The sequence below is a fragment of the Cervus canadensis genome, chromosome 29 (assembly GCF_019320065.1).
Source record: "Cervus canadensis isolate Bull #8, Minnesota chromosome 29, ASM1932006v1, whole genome shotgun sequence".
Taxonomy (NCBI): Eukaryota; Metazoa; Chordata; class Mammalia; order Artiodactyla; family Cervidae; genus Cervus; species Cervus canadensis.
In genome coordinates, this window is record NC_057414.1 from 23,903,278 (window position 1) to 23,915,049 (window position 11,772).

Consider the following 11,772-nt stretch of genomic DNA (forward strand, 5'->3'; position numbering starts at 1 on the left):
GGCTGGGGCACTAGTTATGAGACTGTTGCAAGAGCTGTGGGAACCAGAATGGGGAAAGCAGAGATGGGCTGACACATTTACACCAGAGTAGGTGCTGAGGCTTAAGGAGAAGATGAGGTGTTTGTTTTTGTTTTTGTTTTTTTCCATTAATTTAATTGGAGGATAACTGCTTTACAATACTGTGTTGGTTTCTGCCATGCATCAGCATGAATCAGCCATAGGTATATACATGTCCCCTCCCTCTTGGCCCTCCCTCTCCCCTCCCACCCCATCCCACCCCTCTAGATTGTCACAGAGCACCAGGTTGAGCTCCCTGTGTCAAACAGAAAATTCCCACTATCTATTTTACATATGGGGGTGTATATCTTTCCATGCTACTCTCCATGCAGCCCACCCTCATGATGAGGTTTGAAAGATCACTTTGAGAAATGGAGAGATAAGTGTTGCAGAGAAACAGAGGTGAGTTGAGGGGTCAGCTGAGGTTGGAGCCTTTGCTTGGACACTCCTGCTGAGGAGGAGCCCGCTTATTCCTTCCCCGTTGTGATCTTTCCATGATTGACAGTCCTGCCTGAGCAGAAGCCTGCTCCCCTGTAACTTCCCTGCCCTGGTCCAACTTCGGCCCTGAGGGACCACACTGGATGGGTCCACCTCTGCTGGTCTCAGTAACCTTTTGACCATTTTAAAGACACAGGTCACATTCTCTTAAGCTTTTTCTTCAATTTACTCCACCCTAGTTCCTACAACCACTTCCCTCTTGGCATGGGTTCCTCTTCCAGGTAGTCCCTCCACCTCCCACCTTTAACTTATTTATTTTTTATTTTTAAGAAAATATTTTGGCTCTACTTTGCAGCATGTGGGATCTTAGTTCCCCAACCAGGGATTGAACCCTGCAGAGGGAGCTCAGAGTCTTAACTACTGGACCACCAGAGAAGCCCCCTCCCACATTTAACCACACAATGCCTGAACTCTGGAGAGTGTCTGATCAGCCAGAAGACAGTTAGCATCCCCTTCACGGGCCTGACAGTTTACTCCGAGCATGCCCATACTCTTCTGTCTTGTCAGGAAATTGTCTCTCTTCCCTGAATATTTGAGGCAACACCCGCTAGTGGCATCTGGGGTGCCCTGGGCAACGGGGACAAGCCTGGGCCAGAGCCTCAGCTAGGGAAACAGGTTTGATGAGGCCCTCGCTGACTTGCCTCCAATCACAAACAAGCTGTGTCTGGGAGCAAGTGACCCAGCTTCACCAGCAAATGGATCACCTGCCTTTTCACCTCTGGTGAGAATCAAGCACCAGGCCCATGGTGGGTGTGTGGCTTGGCGCGGAAAATAGAGGTGGGACTCTGGCTCCATCTTTAGAACCCGTGGAGCCTTATTGGAAGAGAGGATATAGAATGGGTGGTCAGAGGTGGGTCTTCACAGAAGAGTCAGGGCTACAGCTAGACCTTGAAGGGTGGGGGAATGTCTGGCGGTGAGAAGAGTAAGGCCATGCATTAGGAGGGCAAAGAAAGATGTGGAACTCCAGAGTACTAAAGGTGGACTCAGGGAAGGAAAAGAAGACTCTGTGGTCACAGCAGAGACTCTCTGCATGTGAACATCGAGATAAAATGCTCTAAAGGTAGGCTGGAACCATATCGGGCTAGACTCTCCTCCAGGTAGGGAGGGGCCAAGGGCTCTTGAACCAAAGATGGAGATGATTAAAGTGGTGAGTGTTTGGGGAGTGGGTCTGTCAAAACTAATAATGAATCCTGAGCTCTGCTGTGGCCAAGGAGAACAGGACTCTAGGATGCCCAGGGAGGGAAAACCCTTTCAGGAGGTCATCCAGGGAACCGAGGGGAGCATCCAGTTGGCCTAGTTTTGGCTCCCTTTCAGGTGATTTTTCCAGAAGCCCTTCCTAGGGGGATGAGGACAGGGAGAACAGGAGACTGTTCAAAGCAGGGACTTGCTTGGGGCTGTGGCCCAAGGAAGGAAAGTGGTTTAGTAGGAAAAGCAGCAGACTGGGAGTCTGGAGTCCAGAGCTGGTCTCTCCTTATTCTCTTAGTGCACTTGGCCACTCCCCTTCTTCTCTGCAAGTTAGTTTTCCTTGGAAAAACAGGAGTTTTGAGATCTGTGACCCGTTTACTTCTATGTCCTCTGACTCAAGTTCTTTTTACAGTCATCCCAAAAGAGTTGGCACCATCTCTGAGGTTCTTGGGCAGTTCTGCCCTTGGTGTGATCACCATGTACAACAAGCAAAACAGGTCCCATCAGGCAAAGCAAATCAGTCGTCCCTGGCAATTCACACTGGTGTCACCGCAGATCTCATAGTGCTGGCATCAGCTCCAACAGGAAAACCCACACGCTGGTCAGTGACATCCTGGGCCCTTCCACGTGGGCGGTGGCACCAGCACGACCAAATCATGTTTAGCAAAGGAAAGATCATGTCCGGCTGCGTTGCTGAAGACACTGATGAAAGTCAGTACTGCCCTGGGGGACTGAATTCCTGACTGATTTCCAAGTTCTGAGTTCAGAACTAGGTTTGCCCTTTGTTGACAAATCTCCACCAGGATTAAACGGAGCTGGATGTATCTTTGTCATCAAACACATCATGACAAATTAGTCATTTGTTAATTCATCCAAAAAAATGCATTGAGCAACTGCCTTACTTATTAAATGTACGTGTGTGAATGGATGGATGGATCATGAGACTGAGGATCTGGTTCACTGATCAGCTGGGCATATGAGGTAGGATTTTCTCTCTAACAAGTAACAGAAACTTAAATCTAACAGCTTAAGAGAGAGAAAAAAAGAAGTACATTGATTTCTGTATCTGAAAACTTATCAAGAGTTTGCAAAAGTCCCTTTTTATCTTGAAGCTCTGGTTTCTTCTGTGTTGGCTTCATCTTTCAACATCCAGTGACCAGGCTCACCCCTGGCTTACATTCTTCTAGCTTGGCAGCTGCAAAGAGGAGAGTGCCTTATCCCCAGGAGTTCTAGAAGAAGCCCTTGCGGGGATTCTCACTGGCTCAGCAGGGGTCCGGTGCCCACTCCTGGACAGGTCCTGTGGCCAGAAGGGTCCAGCACTGAGTCTGAGTTCTGGGCCACCCACAAAGTCTAGAGGTGATGGCAGCCCCGGAGAATCCCCAAAGACAGAGAGTGAGGGCAGGGAGAAAGAGAACGGATCCCCAGCAGGCAAGTCCTCAAATGCCCTCTCACTGGGGAGCTCTGTGACTTCCCGGTGGCTCAGACGGTAAAGCATCTGCCTACAATGCGGGAGACCCGGGTTCGATCCTGGGTCAGGAAGATCCCCTAGAGGAGGGAATGTTTACCCACTCCAGTAATCTTGCCTGGAAAATCCCATGGGTGGAGGAGCCTGGTAGGCTACAGTTCATGGGGTCGCAAAGAGTCAGACACGACTGAGCAACTTCACTTTTGGGGAGCTCTAAGGCAGTGCCTCTGCCTCTCAGAACCTCTCACTTTTCTCCCCATCACCCCTACCACACAGACTTCACCCTCTTACAAGGTGGGGGGGGCAGTAATTCTTTTCACTGGTCACTTAATAGTAACCACCACGGCTCCTTCTCCCACCTGAAGCTTTCCCCAACATCCTGACCTCCAGACTCCTCCCTGTTTCTGACCTCGGCCATATAACGTTCCTGTCATCTGACATGACAGCCAATCATTTGGTGTATCTGGAGCAGAAAGAGTACCTAGACCTTTGTCTGACTCAACAAGAAAGACTGCCCTGAATAAGACCCTTTCTTCCCACACAGGAAACTTGCAATCTAGGCAGTGACGAACCCTGCATTGTTCTCTGAACTGCCCTGTCTGTAAATCTAATCTCCGAAACAGAACTACCAGTTCCCTGTGGGCGAGGCCAGGCCTCATCCTTTCCCCCTGTCTCTGCATCCTTCCAAGCTGCATCATCTCCAGTGGACCAGTCTCGGGGCCTGGGAGCCCCCATCAGCAGAAGCATTGGCAGCCTTACCCCACGGGTCCCAGCCTTCTTGCTAAAGGATGCACAAGCTCCCAGCAGGCAGGACAGCCCTCCTCTTTGTCACCTCGCACTGCGGGCCCTGCTTCCCACACACCTCCCCCTGGGCCCTTGGTCACCACACCATATGCACCATCACCCCTAGCTTAACGGTGACTTACGTCCTTCATTCTGAAGTCACTGGAACTGTGTGACCCTGGCTGTCCCTTGGATCCAACCATTTCCAAGCCAAAGAGAGGAAGGCTCCTTCTCTGTTCTCTATCGGACCATCTTGCAAGGCCAGAAACGGAGTGGCAGCTTCATGATCTATGCCTACAGTCAACAGATATGTTCTGAGCGTCTACCACTCGGAGCCCAGAACATGTATGGGGAAAGTGGTGAATGGCAGTCCTGGCAGTCTGTCCTCCAGGAGCTCACACACCAGCAGGAAAGACCACTGGCCCCTCCCCCAACCCTGGGAGAGTTTTTCATGCTCCCTCATGTTCCCTTCTATCCAGTCAATGGGATGGGGATAGACTTGGTAAAAGTACCCAAGTGTCTTGGTTATGGAGCAGGGGAGTGGGGAGGAAAGGAACAGAGTGGCCTCACGATGCACTGCTCACAGTGGTCATCTGTCATTTGTCAATCAGGTCCCTGGACTTAGCCTATGGACCCAAACTCCTCTCTCCCTCTCCTACTGCCCAGGAGGTGTTGGGGTAGCCACTGGCCACATGCTGGTGCACCTTGGCTTTGGCCTTGGCCGTTTGTTTAAAGCATCCATCAGGACTTTCCTGGGAGGCTCCTGTGGCCTACTGCTTACTCCTGTGTGCCCAGGTCTGCAGTGGGTGCACTCGGAAACCTGTGCATCCCTTCTATCTTTCACATCAGCTTAGGCCTGATTGCTGTAGACCAGCTCAAAGGACAACTGGTGGACAAGTCTACACTGAAATGAAGCAGCCAAACTGAACTGAGCCAAACGGAATGATCTCTCCTAGGCACACAGGAACTGATTTTTTTTTTTAAATAAGGAATATTTCCTGATCCATCCACTCTTCACTGAGTATCTCTTGAAATTCTGAAGATGGGACTTTATCTGGAAAATTTCTGCTCTTGTCTCCTTTGAACTCAGAGGCGGAATTAATCCTGGGATCCCAGTCCGCTTCTCTCTCCCCCATCTCTTCTTTCTGACATTAAAATCTGTCTCTGCCTTTCATATCCACAGAGGAGGGGGCGGGGCTCCACTAATGAATGTTTGAGAAGCCCTTTGAGATAGTGGATGAAAGGCACCTTATAAAATACAATTAAAAATAATAGGGGTAATTACCAGCTGGCCTAGTCCCTGTGGGATAATTAGAGAGTTTTCCTCGGGCAGATTCTGAATTCACGCAGAAACACACGGGTTCACAAGGCTAAACTGATCTGAGATTTCAGGGGCCATTGTTATGCTTCTTCCATTCTAGGATCATAGACTAGAATTTTTCTGAAATCTGAGGCACATCGTAGCCATCCAGGGCTGGAAAGTATCTTTGAGATGATCTGTCCAACCCCCTTGGTATGCAGATGAAGACAGGGAGGCCCAGGGTGGCAAGGTGACCACCTCAAAGTTGCACAGAGAGTATGAGATCCACAGCCCAGGAGGTCCAGTCCCTGTAGACCCCGATTAGGGGATTCCTGTCACCCTACTCCTAATCAATAAAGCACCTTTTCTCATCTCTGTATACTGATCACTTTCTATTGCACAGAGGAGCCGTGGAATGAGTCAGAGAGAGCTGAGTATAAATCTTAGCTCTGACACATATGAAAGACAGTAGCTGGCAAGTAGGCCTCAGTTGCCTGATGCATAAAATGGGAATAACAATGCCTGCTTCACAGAGGTGCTGTAAGGAGCCAGTGAGCAATGCACACAGAAGCGCCTGGCATGGAGCATGTGCTCAGTCAATGCTGCTGGAAGACATGATCCAAGAATGAGCCTGGCAGTGCCAGGGTCTGACCGACAGTCCTTGCTTTATACTGGTATCTTCAGTCTGTATTTAATGAGCACCTCTTACGTGCTGAACACTATGCTAAGCTCTCCAGGATTTATCTCATTCAATCATCATCACCATGCCCGTGAGGTCAGCCATGAGGAATCGAGTTTCAGAGAGGTTAGCTAACTTGTCCAAGGTCACACAGCTGAAGAGGAGGTGAGACTTGAACCCCGCGCTCCCAGTCACTATGAGACACTGCTTTCTCTTGTGAAAAGAGACGTGAATGTTGCTACAACCCCAGTGCAGGCTTTGCTGTGATACAGGGAAGGAATGACGGAGAGGGTGGGGACAGTCATAGCCTAAGATGATGCACTGAAGGACTTTTACCTTCGAGGTTATGAGGGTTACACTCTTCTCCTTGTGTAAGATTATTTATTCTGAGAGGCTATACTGATGCAAGGCACATGGATCTCCCCCAAGAATGCAAGGTCAATAGCTGTAGCTGAATCTCGAATCAAGAAATCTAGATTGGGGTCCTGGATCTGCTTCTTAGAATCCAAGTACCTTTGCTCAAGTCCCTTAAGCTCTCTGCCTTCAGGGCCCCATGTTCCTGGATATCCCCGTGTTCTCGATAACAGAGATGACACTTCCCACTTTACCCCTTTACTGCAAAAGGGGTCTTTGGAGATTCAAATGGGAATGGACATGGAAGTACTTTGTCACTACCACTTTCTATACAAATACAAATCATTACTGCTCCTACTGATAGCTTTGAAGATTTTCAGTGTGATAAAGGCAGTGGGTGGAAGTCCCAGGCTGGTGGTAGACTCCAGGAAGACTAACTTAGCACCCAGGGCAGGCAGGGGACAATATATATTACCTGCCTTTGAAGGATGGTTCAGTGCATTCAGAGCGCTGAGCTCGTATTATTTGGCTAGAAGAGGGCACTTTAGGGGACCAGCCCTTTGAAATTCAACTGTAAACATAATGGGTTCCATTTATTTCAGGTTTCAACTTTTTCCCAGCTGAGACCCAAGGTCAGAACCTGCTGTGTCACATTCTTTGCTTCTACATGTGGGGAAAAAACAGCCCCTGTGAAAGGTCACTCACTGGGTGAGGCCGGCAAAGGAGGAAGAAGATGACCCAAGCGTCATTAATTATTCTGGGTGATTTCCTCATCAATCAAGACTTTCCCAAATACCTCCTAGAAACTAGAATAACCAGGACTGTGTTCTGAATTACCCTGCTCCAGATGGATGGCTCAGAGTCATCCTCTCCAGGGATTTCCAGGGCAGACCAAGAGGATGACTGTGCCTCAGACTGTCAGAGATAAGGGAACACCCAGGTTGCCCTCTGTCAGCCTCCGGGCCTCTTGGAGGGAGAGCCATCTAATACTCCAGATATGGGACACTCACTCCCTCACGTTGTTAGACACCCTCCAAGCACCGTCTGCCTCCAGGTGCTTCTCACTGACTGCTCAAGGGTCTCCAGCACCACTGGTTTTGTGTCAACTCCAAGACACCCCTTCCCAAGACTAAATCCCCCATATTAGGGGGATGAAATGATATAAGAAAGAGGACATAGCTTTAGGTATCAAAGAGAAAGGCTTGATTTCCAAAATTCAAGAACAAAACCTAGATCAAAAACTAATCAGCTGTGTGACTTTGGGAAATTTAATTGACCTCTCTGAACCTCTGTGCACTTACCTTTAAAACAGATAATAATCATCAGTACCTTTCTGGATTGTTGTAAAGATCCAAACTAACATAGAGAACGTGCTTGCACAGAGTAGGCATTCAATATCAGTAGTCTCTACATGGCAAGATTCAGTCATTTTAGAAACACGTATTGAGGGCTTCCTTTGGGTCAGTTGCCCTGCTGGGTGCTGCACATAGGAGAGCAGAATAGAGGTCTAGAAAGAGCAAGGGGGGGCTTGTGGCTAAGGTGGTCAAGTGGCTAAGATGGCATTCCCAATGCAGGGGGTTTGGGTTCAATCCCTAGTCAGGGAACTAGATCCCACATGCTCCAACTTAAAGATTCCATGTTGCCACAATGGAAGATTTCGTGTGCTGTAACTAAGACCAGGTGCTGCCAAATAAATAAATGAATAAAAATAAGTATTTAAAAAAAGAGAGAGAAAGTGGGCTTTGATCTCAAAGATCTGGGTTCTAATCCAAATGTTTACCAACCTGGTGTCCCTGGACAGTGGGCGGGCTGAGCCTCCCTCATCTCACCTCTGCACGGGGATGGTGTGGGGGTTAAATGAGATGATGCACACCGTGCTGAGCCCAGGGCCTCGCTCAGCATGAATTCTGAGTAAGTGGGAGCCACACTGCAACAGTTAGGGATGCTGAATATGTGAAGAAGTTAGCGCCAGGCCAAGTTCAGGCAGTTCAGTGGACATTTTATTATGCAGAATTTCAAGTAACCTTATTTAAGGCTATGGTTTCTCACCCTGGATTCCATGGGCTATTTCCTTTGTCCACTTATTTTCCCAGGGAAATAGACCCTTGAACCTAGAGGGGGAAAGTCCTGTCCCTTTAGATTCACTGTGTTGTCTTTAAGAGTAGAAGGGGGTCAAGGCTGGGGTGCAGGGCCAGCTCCATCCGGCTACTGTTCAGAGTGGGGAAACCAAGGCAGAAGATCAATGGTATAGATGGGACAACAGGGAGGGGAGCCGGAGTGGGGGTTCGGGGGGACAGATGGAGAAAACTCGGTAGGCATAAGGGCTGCCTGGCCCTGCAGATACGGGGCAGGGACAGCTCTGGGACCTCTGAGCCCACCCCCAGGAGTCACACCCAGCTCAGGAACTGCTCAGGGCTGAGTCCATCCAACCAGGGTTTCTGCGGGCCTGAGAAAGGCAGCCGCTGACAGAGACATCACACAAATCATAGCCTTTCTTCATTTGAGCCACTGATCCAGGGAGAAGCTGGGGGGAGGGAAAAGAATAGTTTCATTTTCTCCCTATCCTGGAATATCCGTACAAAGTGCCTGACCTCCCTGTTTCAGGTAATAGAGTAGAGGAAAGTCATGCTTCTCAACCCAGTATCCCAGGGTTATATAAAAACGCAGATTCTGAGTCTGTGGGTCTGCGTGGAGCCTGAAATTCTGCACCTCTAATGAGTTCCCAGGTAATGCTGAGGCCTCCCTGAAACTCCCTGCCCATGAACCATGTCAAAATGTTAGAGAAAATATTTTAAAACACATCTTTAAATCAAGGAAGGGGAACCTAAGGCCAGGAGTGAAGCCAAACCCAAGTCTGAGTGGATGCTTGTGAAAAAATGGTCACATTCTCAGGGCGTCCCGGCACGACCTCGTGGCCTAGAACTGCCACACACAGAACTGTGCTAGGAAGACAGGAGGGTGATACACAGCCTTCATTCTGTACCCGTGCAGGCTGGGGAGTCACGCTGGAGACCCTTCCACATAAAGCCAGGATCCAGGAAGGGCTACCCTAAGGAACACTGGGGAGAGATAAGAATTGCAGCAACAACAAAATGGAACAAAACCTAGGAAGAGTGTCTGGGTCAGTCTTGATTTGGGGGAGCTGGAGAAAAAAAATTGTCCTCTGAGATTTGAGAGCTACAGGCTGCCCCTTGCTTGATGCAGGAGTCTGAAATGACAAGGCAGCCTGCCCTTAAGACCTCTCCAATGATCCTTTAAATTTCAAGTGGGCCGTGGTCTATTGTGTGTCCAGATGCCAGGAAACAGTCACTCCTGTGTGTCCTGATGCCAGGAAACAGTCCTCCTGCAGGAATGCATCGCGAGCCAAACCACACAGAGTTATCGTAGGAAACCACCTCCAAAAGGGCCTCACCATCCAAATCTCAGTGCATCCAAGGAGACAGACCACCATGAGCGAGAGACATCGGAAACAGCGGACTGCAGAGTCTGGCCCATAGAGACTTCAGATATTGGGACAGAGATGAGTGAACAATTATGCTAAACATGCTTAAAGAAGTAAAAAGAAAATAAAAAGTGAGTAAAGAGTAAGAGACTATAAAAGTGACCAGGCAGATTTTTTTTTTCTAAAGTGCTTTTTCTAAACTTGTGATGAACAAGTTTCCCCAGCTTCCTGTATTGAAGCCAACAACGTGTTTTCCAATACAAAAACGTTTGAAACGTGTCCACCCCCTCCCTGGCCATTAAATGCAGCCTGCTCACACCTGCCCTGTGTCAGCAGCAAAGAATGTTATTGAAAATATTTTTCCAGAATCATCTCTCCACCTGGCCCATCCTGTCTTGGGTTACTCCTCCCAGCTCTGGGATTCCCCACCTTCCTTCCCCAGCTCCCAGTTCCTGTTTTGGGCCCTCCTCCTTATTTAAGTGACACATCCAGACATTCCTCTCATCCCTTGCATCCCTTCTCAGCTCCACAGGAGCCCTTCTTTCATAGTGGGACCCTCTTTCCCAGGGGAGGGGTCTCAAATATGACTGTGCTAGCAGCAGTTAATAATCCCGCCTCCTTCGACCAGCATCACCTGCCTATGTGTTTACAAAGCGCCTCTCGTTGTCTGCCAAAGCACTGTCATTCTCACAGACAGAGTAGGCTCAGAGCCATCACAGAGTGGCTAGAAGCCAACAGAACCAGGATTCAAAACAGGGCTCACCCCCGTGACCCTGCCTTGGCCCCGCGCACGTTCTCGGCTGCCTCTAATGACAGCAATGATCAGTTACCAGGCAACACTCTCTGTTCCCTTGTTATGTCAAACCCTTCCCAGCCTTCATCGATCTGAACAGACATCTCCTTAGTCTTACCCAGTCGGTTAGGAAATCTCTGGGGAATAGCCAAATACATATTTATGATCAAGAAAATGTTAATTTATATACCATCTGTCTGAAGATAATCTGTCTCTGGCTTCAGTCAATGGAGACATATGAAGAATACACCCTAAGCAAGAGTTGGTGTAAGCTTAGCAGACAAGAAGAGGTGTGGGAGGGAGACAGGGTCCCATGCCACTTCCCTTCTCCGTCTCAAGGCAATATCTCAAAATCCCACAGAAAAACTTTTTATTATTTTTTACTCTCAGAGACACGAAAGACCACGATACATGACAGTAGGCATAAATGCGACAAATCCTAGGCAAACTGAAATTTGAGTTAAGGTTCTGTTAGTTTCACTCCTGGGAGAGTTTTCCAGCCAGAAAGGGAAAAGGAAATTTACAGGCGCCCTCTTGTGGGGAGATCTAGCACTGCAGGGCCGCCCGCTGCCACCTGGGCACCTCGGGTAAGACGGCTGCCTTCATGAAGTGTACATTCCAGGGGAGGCAGGCGAGGCAAGGAACGAGCAGATAAATGGGCAAGCTCCTCTCAGAGAATGAAAGTAAAGAACATAAAATAGGGTGAGGTGACACTGTCTGGGTGGAGCGGGTCTGGGTAGGGGTACAATAGGGGGTGGGACGGCTGAGCTAAGCCCACATGAAAAGAAGGTACTAACCACGCGGAGATCGGAGGCCAGTGTGCCTTGCACTGCACAGGTCTGCGGGCACGCCTGAGCACAGAGCACAAGAAACCAGAATGCAGGTCATGCAGAGCAGAGAGAACTCCAGGCGGTAAGACTGAAGGAGCAGACACCTCTGTGCCCAGTCGCTCAGTCGCATCCGGCTCTTTGCCACCCCATGGACTGCAGACCGCCAGGCTCCTCTATCCATGGGGATTCTCCAGGCAAGAATACCGGAGTGGGCTGCCATTCCCTCCTCCAGGGGATCTTCCCAACACAGGGATCGAACCTAGGTTTCCTGCATTGCAGGTGGATTCTTTACCGTCTGAGCCACCAGGGAAGACACCTCTGGGAACACCCATATCGTGCAGGTGGGAAAACGAGGTCCCTCGTACACTTTCAGAACATGATTCTCA